The sequence below is a fragment of the Schistocerca cancellata genome, chromosome 1, assembly GCF_023864275.1.
Source record: "Schistocerca cancellata isolate TAMUIC-IGC-003103 chromosome 1, iqSchCanc2.1, whole genome shotgun sequence".
NCBI lineage: Eukaryota > Metazoa > Arthropoda > Insecta > Orthoptera > Acrididae > Schistocerca > Schistocerca cancellata.
In genome coordinates this window covers 1,098,905,523-1,098,917,578 of record NC_064626.1, presented here as the reverse complement: position 1 = coordinate 1,098,917,578, position 12,056 = coordinate 1,098,905,523, and positions in this window count along the sequence as shown.

Below are 12,056 nucleotides of genomic sequence, written 5' to 3'. Positions count from 1 at the left end.
GCCCATTGTTACACCTACTGGTGCCGCCCTGCTTTGGTGTACGTTGTTAAAAGCAGTACCTCCGCACACCAGCTGGGTACCGAAACGATATAAATACCCATCATTTTCGGCAGACATATGTTAGTCTGGCAACAGCAATTACGATTGGAGGTCCACACCTGGTGACAGAGTGTCAGTTCTGCAAGCTGCCATCGACACTTGAGCTCCACCACTGACGAGCGATCCTCTGGTGCTTAGTCCACACTTGTGAACGTGGCGCATCCAAGTGGTGCTCATCTCGGGTTCACTTCAGTCATAGACGGGATTCTGCCTTGGAAGGCAACCGTGGGTGTTTGTCCTACCACCTGCAATTGGGCAGAAAACCTGCCACTGAATGCCTCCGTTCGCATGGACGATCACCACTGTTGCGGCCTTTATTGTGCTACAAGAATTCGCGGGCCTTCCGCATCTGGCCCGAACTGCAAAGCCGCGCCAGGCTGGTGAATGTGCTGCCGCAGGCACCCAATGTAAGCAGTGCTGCTTCGCTGCTGACATCAGGCTGGCCACTGGCCACTTGCTGTCTTAGCGACCATCAGAATTGCCGCCGTTGCCTCACGTACAGGACGGCGTAGCTACAACAGTACGATGCTACGAGTGCTGTAGCTTCTTTGCTAAGAAAACGTGTGACTGTAATTCTACTTTCTTGAGCCTGCCCTGGCCAAATCCTCATGTCGACCCACTGCATGTGACAATCAGACATATGGTAAAGCAGGCTTATGTAAAAAAAAAAAAAATGGCTCTGAGCACTATGGAACTTAACTTCTGAAATCATCAGTCCCCTAGAACTACTTAAACCTAACTAACCTAAGGACATCACATACATCCATGCCCGAGGCAGGATTCGAACCTGCGACCGTAGCGGTCGCGCGGTTCCAAACTGTAGCGCCTAGGCTTATATAATTTAATTTATGGTCTTTAAGTCTATGCATTCACGGATTCAGTTGTACTTTATATTTCCATGAAAACATACTATTATTTTCATCAAACAATTTTCTGATCATAGTCTGAAATTTTATCATTGTAATCTTTTGCTTTCTCAACTATTTCATTCTCACTGCAGAATTGTAGTGTTTTAGAAACGTACTACTCTTCTTTGTCTGCTTTGTTGACGATTGAGTGGTGTAATGTCAGCTTGCTATTAATCTATTTTATTAATAATATCTCTCGATTATTTTTACTTTTCTTTTGTCCCCTTTCACTTTCTATTATTTCCTTAGCTCTAATACCAATCTTTTATGTGTTATGTTTATTAATTTGGCACCCTGTTTAGTGGCAACCATTAGATCAGCTATGATACGTTTCACATTGGTGTCACGTCATACGGAAGCTATATAATATTTTAATCCCTTGCTAAGGAGCGCTGTTTCAGAAAAGGAAAACGAAATATCTGTTGAGTTAACAATTCGTGGATAGAATTTATGTACCACTGAAGGTAATTCATTGGGAGGTCCAATTTTTAGTACAATCATGTTATTATCCTATTATGACTTTTTCTACACATTCATGCATGTAATTAATTTTGTTACCAATTAAACTAAGTAAATTGAAAAAGAATAGGGGGGACATCATGTTGGTAAGTGCAAGTTGTAATTTATATATTTGAAAATTTAAAACATCCATCATTCTATAAGCATCTCTAATTTCATACATCATATCATATTTTCCATTGTACGACAGTGTTAACATGAGATTTCGCATTGAACATCCCTGATGCATACTTTAGAATAATTTTAAAAGCCAAACATTGTTTATGAAAAGCAACTTTTGAATTTAATGTCGTTATTCTCGTTCTGAGTCCTCTAAATACTTTAAATTCTCCTGAAACCTGGCTTGGTAAATCATTCATAATTTTATATAACATTTTTGGAGAACAGCGATCTTTACTGTCATAAAATTGTTTAAAAACAGTCTTGATCATGTCCGATGTCAACTTCTCGCCGATTTCGGCCTCTTGGGCCATCATCAGAGTATGCAATATAATAACAAAAGTAAAAGTGCTGTATTACATAGATAAGTCAATGACGTAAAAGTATACTCTAAATCGATGCGTCATTAGCTATCTGGATGATGGCGATGACGCCTGACCCGCTGTGGAGGCCTCAGTCACCGTAACTGATGCTGATGGCTAAGCAGCCACGAGTTATATAAGGTAGAGAGAGAGCGCTCCACAGCCTAAACCATCGCCTTTAGCCAATGGGGAACGACTTAGATATCGTTTTGAGTCTTCATTTTTAAGTATTTATCTATTAAATTTAACTAATCAAAAAACGAGTTTCTATTCCCTTATGGCTCATAATCTATGTTACAGCCAGCCTCGTAAGAGATGATACACATATACAATATGTGATCAAAAGTATCCGGACACCCCCAGAAACATACGTTTTCCATATTAGGTGCACTGTGATGCCACCTAATGCCAAGTACTCCATATAAGCGACTCAGTAGGTTTTATGGAATTGAAGGCTATACACACAGCTGATTTGAATCATACTTAACGAAAAGAAAACAAAACGTTGTGTTGAATAATACAACTAATGTTCGGAGGGTCGTAATTTCTAGTGAATGGGGAGTTATCACAAAGGGAGTCCCAAAGGGTTCAATTTTGGGTCCCCCGCTGTTCCTCATTCATGTGAATGACCTGTCACGTAACGTTCAGCTAGCAGAACTGTTACTTTTTTGCACATGACACAAGTGTTATAATAAATCCTATTCCGGAAATAGATATGGTTAAGAATTTCTTTCAAAGAATTATTAAGTAGTTCTCAGAAAATGGACTCTCCATTAATTTTGAAAAAACTGACTATATCCAGTTCTGTACACCGAATAGAGTCATACAGACAATTGATGTAGCATATGAACAGGGCTCAGTTAACAGGGTAGATTTCTCCAAATGTTTGGGTGTTAACATTGATGACCCCCCATGAACCATGGGCCTTGCCGTTGGTGGGGAGGCTTGCGTGCCTCAGCGATACAGATGGCCGTAGGTGCAACCACAACTGAAGGATACCTGTTGAGAGGCCAGACAAACGTGTGGTTCCTGAAGAGGGGCAGGAGCCTTTTCAGTAGTTGCAGGAGCAACAGTCTGGATGATTGACTGATCTGGCCTTGTAACACTAACCAAAACGGCCTTACTGTGCTGGTACTGCGAACGGCTGAAAGCAAAGGGAAACTACAGCCGTAATTTTTCCCGAGGGGATGCAGCTTTACTGTATGGTTAAATGATGATGGCGTCCTCTTGGGTAAAATATTCCGGAGGTAAAATAGTCCCCCATTCGGATCTCCGGGCGGGGACTACTCAGGAGGACGTCGTTATCAGGAGAAAGAAAACTGGCGTTCTACGGATCGGAGTGTGGAATGTCAGATCCCTTAATCGGGCAGGTAGGTTAGAAAATTTAAAAAGGGAAATGGATTGGTTAAATTTAGACATATTGGGAATTAGTGAAGTTCGGTGGCAGGAGGAACAAGACTTTTGGTCAGGTGAATAAAGGGTTATAAGTACAAAATCAAATAGGGGTAATGCAGGAGTAGGTTTAATAATGAATAAAAAAATAGGAGCGCCGATAAGCTACTACAAATAGCATAGTGAATGCATTATTGTGGCCAAGATACACACGAAGCCCACGCCTACTGCAGTAGTACAAATTTATATGCCAACTAGCTCTGCAGATGATGAAGAAATTGAAGAAATGTATGAGGAGATAAAAGAAATTATTCAGATAGTGTAGGAAGACGAAAATTTAATAGTTCATAGGTGACTGGAACTCGATAGTAGGAATAGGAAGACAAGGAAACGTAGTAGGTGAATATGGATTGGGGGGGAAGAAATGAAAGAGGAAGCCGCCTGGTAGAATTTTGCACAGAGCATAACTTAATCATAGCTAACACTTGGTTCAAGAATACATGGAAGAAGCCTGGAGATACTGACAGGTTTCAGATAGATTATATAATGGTAAGACAGAGATTTAGGAACCAGGTTTTAAATTGTAAGACACTTCCAGGGGCACATGTGGACTCACACCACAATCTATTGGTTATGAACTGTAGATTAAAATTGAAGAAACTGCAAAAAGGTGGGAATTTAAGGAGATGGGATCTGGATAAACTGACTAAACCAGAGGTTGTACAGAGTTTCAGGGAGAGTATAAGGGTAAAATTGACAGGAATAGGGGAAAGAAATACAGTAGAAGAAGAATGGGTAGCTTTGAGGGATGAAGTAGTGAAGGCAGCAGAGGATCAAGTAGGTAAAAAGACGAGGGCTAGTAGAAATCCTTAGGTAACAGAAGAAATATTGAATTTAATTGATGAAAGGAGAAAATATAAAAATGCAATAAATGAAGCAGGCAAAAAGGAATACAAATATCTCAAAAATGAGATCGACAGGAAGTGCAAAATTGCTAGCAGGGATGGCTAGAGGACAAATGTAAGGATGTAGAGGCTTATCTAACTAGGGGTAAGTTAGATACCGCCATCAGGAAAATTAAAGAGACCTTTGGAGAAAAGAGAACCACTTGTATGAATATCAAGGGCTCAGATGGAAACCCAGTTCTAAGCAAAGAAGGGAAGGCAGAAAGGTGGAAGGAGTATATAGAGTGTCTATCCAAGGGCGATGTACTTGAGGACAATCTTATGGAACTGGAAGAGGGCAGGCTACTGACAGCTTTGGGAGAGCCAGTCCTGACAAAACTCTACTATCTGGTGAGCAAGATGTATGAGACCGGCGAAATACCGTCAGACTTCAAGAACAATATAATAATTCCATTCCCAAAGAAAGCAGGGGTTGACAGATGTGAAAATTACCGAACTATCAGTTTATAAGTCACAGCTGCAAAATACTAAAGCGAATTCTTTACAGACGAATGGAGAAACTGGTAGAAGCGGACCTCGGCGAAGATCAGTTTGGATTCCGTAGAAATATTGGAACGCGTGAGGCAATACTGACCTTACGACTCACCTTAGAAGAAAGATTAAGGAAAGGCAAAACAACGTTCCTAGCATTTGTAGACTTAGAGAAATCTTTTGACAATGTTGACTGGAATACTCTCTTTCAAATTCTAAAGGTGGCAGGGTAAAATACAGGGAGCGAAATGCTATTTACAATTTGTACCGAAACCAGATGGCAGTTATAAGAGTTGAGGGGCATGAAAGAGAAGCAGTGGTTGGGAACGGAGTGAGACAGGGCTGTAGCCTCTCCCCGATGTTATTCAATCTGTATATTGAGCAAGCAGTAAAGGAAACAAAAGAAAAATTCGGAGTAGGTATTAAAATCCATGGAGAAGAAATAAAAACATTGAGGTTCGCCGATGACATTGTAATTCTGTCAGAGACAGCAAAGGACTTGGAAGAGCAGTTGAACGGAATGGACAGTGTCTTGAAAGGAGGATATAAGGTGAACATCAACAAAAGCAAAACGAGGATAATGGAATGTAGTCGAATTAAGTCGGGTGATGCTGAGGGAATTAGATTAGGAAATGAAACCCTTAAAGTAGTAAAGGAGTTTTGCTATTTGGAGAGCAAAATAACTGATGATGGTCGAAGTAGAGAGGATATAAAATGTAGCCTGGCAACGGCAAGGAAAGCGTTTCTGAAGAAGAGGAATTTGTTAACATCGAATGTAGATTTAGGTGACAGGAAGTCGTTTCTGAAAGTATTTGTATGGAGTGTAGCCATGTATGGAAGTGAAACGTGGACGATAAATAGTTTGGACAAGAAGAGAATAGAAGCTTTCGAAATGTGGTGCTACAGAAGAATGCTGAAGATTAGATGGGTAGATCACATAATTAATGAGGAGGTATTGAATAGGATTGGGGAGAACCCTAGGTTCACTGTTTCCGATGTAATAGGGAATGGAAACGTGAAGGTATACGTACAGCACCAAAGCGTATTCCTAGGTTCACTGTTTCCGATGTGATAGGGAATGGAAACGTGAAGGGATACGTACAGCACCAAAGCGTATCGGCCGACCTCGTCTGTTGACTGACAGAGACCGCCGACATTTGAAGAGGGTCGTAATGTGTAATAGGCAGACATTTAGTCAGACCATCAAACAGGAATTCCAAACTGCATCAGGATCCACTGTGAGTACTATGACAGTTAGCCGGAAGGTGAGCCACACATCACGCCGGCAAATGCCAAACGACGCATCGCTTGGCATAAGGAGCGTAAACATTGGATGATTGAACAGTGGAAAAACCTTGTGTGGAGTGACAAATCACGGTACACAATGTGGCAATCCGATGGTAGGGTGTGGGAATGGCGAATCGTGACATTAAATTAACCAAAGTAATACGAGTAACGAGGAAGCAAATGGAATACCACAGACTAACACAAGAATGCCTAAATGCATGTCATACGTGAGACAGACGCAGTTCCGAGGGGAGAAACGAGAACAGAAGCCGAGAGCAGAACCGTGTTAGGCTAGAAGGCCCTACGATAAGAGATGGACACCCATGTCGCCAGCTAACCACCAGGACCACCCCCCACCCAATGTTAAAAGATAGAGCCCTCCCGAAAAACAGTATAAATCTTACGATAACACTAAAAGGGCCACACCAGCTGCAAGTTTCAGCGTAAGACATTTTCGCGTCTCTGTTACGTTGCAAACGTTATAAACATTGCCCCACCACGAAAAGTATAACGTTTCTCATTGTATAGACAGAATTTTTGTAGGCGGAGCTTAAGGTTAACATTGAGACCCTGATTGGTCAGATGAAAACACAGCCAGATAGTTTTTTTTTAAACCAACTTCGGTAAATTGTAAGAAGGAGAAGTTAGGAGAGAGTTGCTTCCGAGACGGCGTGGTGCGGGGAGCAGTGCCGTCTGCCGCCCCCTGACGAACACCGACAAGGTAATGAACGCACGCGATGCCGCATTTTTGAGTGCATAAGGCTTCACTCAGAACTGCAGAAGTCTCATCTGTTACACCCCCTTTTTACGTAATACTAGTGTCGATCGTCAATTGAAACTCATGGTACTCACATTTGCTGCGTAAGTTAATATCTGAAACGCGATGATTTTTCTGTTAAATAATTATTGAGAAGCCACATCAGCCACTGTAATTTACAACAAGTTAGATAAACATTTAAAGATAATTGAGGGTCACTGTAGACCACTTAGATAGTTTTCTCTTTTGTGAAACTTAATTTAAACCTAGATTATAGATGTGATATGGCATAGGTCATCCTTCGATCCATTGTAGAACTTGGAAACCAATTCAGGGAATATTCGTTCACATTTTTGTTGAACGCAGTTGGTTTTTATCATCCTGTATTAAAACATTTCCTTTTATCAATAGTGCAAATTATAAACAACGTTTTGTGAGTAGAATAAAATTTCCAATGGTAAACTTAACTGCTTTTTCGACGTTATTTTACCAGCTAACTAAAAATAGGAAAGCCTTGAACCCCTTCCACTAAATTTAGTTAGCATTAAGATTAAAAAAGTTAAATAATACCACCAAAAATCACAAACATCGATGTAATTAAAAAAGAACAGTTTTTGTATAATCTCTGTGTAAAATAGACCATGAAGATCAGAGACAATGCTTTATTGAAAACTCTCCTGTTTTGTTTCGTCTAGTGGCAGGTCGCCATTATAGTGCTGTCTGATAATTAACGTGAGTTTTATCTGTATTGAAAAATATAATAGAAATTATTATCAAAAGTGTGTATTATTAACATAGTTGTCACCTCTCATGATCGCATCCATTAATTATAAATAACAAAATTTTAACAGAACTTCGTAGTGCAGGGAGTTCATCTCCCCTAGGAGGATTTAGTCGGCCATTACGATGATTCTATTACTTAATTAGAATTTCAAGTCAAAGCATTAAATATAAATTCGAGAGACTTCTCAATTTCTATCTTTCGTTAATTTCAAAGTTAAATGACAGTATTGATAAATTTCATTTACTAAAATCCACAGCACTGAATGAGTTCAGTATGTTTCATTTTGGCCGCCTAACGGCAGATGATATTCTCTCCAGTTGCTCCTTGCAAATAATGAACAAGGTATATTGAAAATCATTACATTCCGCAATATCTCAGTTAATCTTTATGTAGTTTGGTACAGAAATAACCAGTACCCCCTGAGACCCATATTAATGATTACAGTTTGCGTAAGAATACGCATATTTTCGTTTCTAAATACACTCCTGGAAATTGAAATAAGAACACCGTGAATTCATTGTCCCAGGAAGGGGAAACTTTATTGACACATTCCTGGGGTCAGATGCATCACATGATCACACTGACAGAACCACAGGCACATAGACACAGGCAACAGAGCATCCACAATGTCGGCACTAGTACAGTGTATATCCACCTTTCGCAGCAATGCAGGCTGCTATTCTCCCATGGAGACGATCGTAGAGATGCTGGATGTAGTCCTGTGGAACGGCTTGCCATGCCATTTCCACCTGGCGCCTCAGTTGGACCAGCGTTCGTGCTGGACGTGCAGACCGCGTGAGACGACGCTTCATCCAGTCCCAAACATGCTCAATGGGGGACAGATCCGGAGATCTTGCTGGCCAGGGTAGTTGACTTACACCTTCTAGAGCACGTTGGGTGGCACGGGATACATGCGGACGTGCATTGTCAGTTGGAACAGCAAGTTCCCTTGCCGGTCTAGGAATGGTAGAACGATGGGTTCGATGACGGTTTGGATGTACCGTGCACTATTCAGTGTCCCCTCGACGATCACCAGTGGTGTACGGCCAGTGTAGGAGATCGCTCCCCACACCATGATGCCGGGTGTTGGCCCTGTGTGCCTCGGTCGTATGCAGTCCTGATTGTGGCGCTCACCTGCACGGCGCCAAACACGCATACGACCATCATTGGCACCAAGGCAGAAGCGACTCTCATCGTTGAAGACGACACGTCTCCATTCGTCCCTCCATTCACGCCTGTCGCGACACCACTGGAGGCGGGCTGCACGATGTTGGGGCGTGAGCGGAAGACGGCCTAACGGTGTGCGGGACCGTAGCCCAGCTTCATGGAGACGGTTGCGAATGGTCCTCGCCGATACCCCAGGAGCAACAGTGTCCCTAATTTGCTGGGAAGTGGCGGTGCGGTCCCCTACGGCACTGCGTAGGATCCTACGGTCTTGGCGTGCATCCGTGCGTCGCTGCGGTCCGGTCCCAGGTCGACGGGCACGTGCACCTTCCGCCGACCACTGGCGACAACATCGATGTACTGTGGAGACCTCACGCCCCACGTGTTGAGCAATTCGACGGTACGTCCACCCGGCCTCCCGCATGCCCACTATACGCCCTCGCTCAAAGTCCGTCAACTGCACATACGGTTCACGTCCACGCTGTCGCGGCATGCTACCAGTGTTAAAGACTGCGATGGAGCTCCGTATGCCACGGCAAACTGGCTGACACTGACGGCGGCGGTGCACAAATGCTGCGCAGCTAGCGCCATTCGACGGCCAACACCGCGGTTCCTGGTGTGTCCGCTGTGCCGTGCGTGTGATCATTGCTTGTACAGCCCTCTCGCAGTGTCCGGAGCAAGTATGGTGGGTCTGACACACCGGTGTCAATGTGTTCTTTTTTCCATTTCCAGGAGTGTAGCAGCGCTCACGCAAACTATTTATTAGAAAGCGGTGAGTCGCGCATTGTGTTTAAAACATATTATATCATACGTGCTTCGGGGCAGCCGATGTCCGTATGAGTGTTATCGCGGTTGTTGTTGTGGTCTTCAGTCCTGAGACTGGTTTGATGCAGCTCTCCATGCTACCCTGTCCTGTGGAAGCTTCTTCATCTCCCAGTACCTACTGCAACCTACATCCTTCTGAATTTGCTTAGTGTATTCATCTCTTGGTCTCCCTCTACGATTTTTACCCTCCACGCTGCCCTCCAATACTAAATTTGTGATCCCTTGATGCCTCAGAACATGTTCTGCCAACCGATCCCTTCTTCTAGTCAAGTTGTGCCACGAACTCCTCTTCTCCCCAATCCTGTTCAATACCTCCTCATTAGTTATGTGATCTACCCATCTAATCTTCAGCATTCCTTTGTAGCACCACATTTCGAAAGCTTCTGTTCTGTTCTTGTCCAAACTATCGTCCATGTTTCACTTCCATACATGGCTACACTCCATAAAAATACTTTCAGAAACGACTTCCTGACACTTATATCTATACTTGATGTTAACAAATTTCTCTTCTTCAGAAATGCTTTCCTTGTCATTGCCAGTCTACATTTTATATCTTCTCTACTTCGACCATCATCAGTATCATCGCAGTAGAAGTTAATTAAAAGTCTCATGCTAGCCCACGATATTTAAAGCCACCTCAACCAAAATCATAAAAAATATAATTATAAAAATAAAAGTATATAATTATTCCGTAACAAGTGGCATCACATACAAACACATATACACTTATACCTTGATAATGCCCGCTTCTCTTCTCTTCTGCTATTCCCTCTTTACTCTCCTGTGTACAAACATAGTACATCTGCGTACTTATTACAGTCGGCACCGCACTTACAGGCATTTAGCCGGTCGGCGTGGCCGAGCGGTTCTACGCGGTTCAGTCTGGAACCGCGCGACCGCTAAGGTCGCAGGTTCGGATTCTGCCTCGGGCATGGATGTGTGTGATGTCCTTAGGTTAGTTAGGCTTAAGTAGTTCTAAGCTGTAAGGGTCTGATGACCCCAGATATTAAGTCCCATAGTGCTCAGAGCCGTTTGAACCATTTGACAGGCATTTACATGGCGTCTCCTTCTTCTTTTTCTTTTTTCGCCTCCTCCAAATATCCTTCCAGTTTACATTTTACCTGGCATGGATTGTCGTTCCATGGGAAAAAAATATGGAAACGCATCTCCTCGTAAGTAAGCAGTGCACAGGATGATTCTTAATAACGTGTACAACACCCCGAAGCGACGCAGATGACGATGAAACAACTAATTTAATTTAAGACACACGGAACTGCAAATGATGGAAAGTACCACAAAAGTGGATGGCAAGAGTTGAACATGTGACATCACCGGATGACTTACCACGCCACACGTGCAGCGATTGGGCTTGTTGTTCCTGCTTTTGTTGGTAGTAGGAGTACTACACAACGAACGCCTAGGCTATTCACTTTTCGAGCCCCTTTTGTAAATGTGAACTTTGTAAACGTAGAAGTTAGAAAATTATTGTCTTCACTGCAACCCATCAAGATATGTCGTTTTTCGTGTTTCTTTCCTTTCCCCGTTTATTCCTTTGCTTACAGACTTTATGTAGTGAAGAAACCGTAGGTCATTTACTAGTAGCCACGCAGTTCGGAAGCTTACACTTATTTACTTGTGACGCAATACGGTGGCGTTTTGTTGCACTTTACTTTGCATTTAACCAGCGGAGACTGCGATACCAATTAATAAAACAACAAATCTTACGTCAATGTAAACAAATCACTGTCTAACGCAATGCAAAAAAAAGCACTGCCTGCTAGACAGAAGAGTCGAACCTTGAGCCCCACACTCTTTAGTCGCGCACATTTGCCAGGAGCCACAACGACAGCAGTACTTCGGTTGGGATGATTACGTGCAACAGACCCATAGGCTCCACTGGTGCACATATGGCGAGGTACGTCATCTGGTGACATCATGTGTTCAACATTTCCCATTCGATTTTGGGGTATTTTCTGACAATTGCGATCCCGAATGTCTCAACATAATCTAAGTCGCTTCAGGGATGTCTAAACGTTAACAAGAGTCACCCTGCCTACGAGATGTTGTGCTCATGTAATCGAGAACTGAAGCAAACATTAACCACTGTCACAGAAAATTTTTTGTACTTAGTCATTAGCCTTCTGACCGGTTAGTGGCATGCCATGACTTCCTCTACTTTCCCAACCTTCTCATCCCAGAGTGGCGAAAAAACCTAACGTCCTCAATCATTTGTAGTATCTGTTCGAATCACTGTCTTCCCCTACTGTTTTTATCATCTACAGTTGTCTCTACCACACAAACATCCTCATTCCTCGAACATAAGGTTTGACCTTTGCTTAAGACAGTATTACTACTCAGGGCACA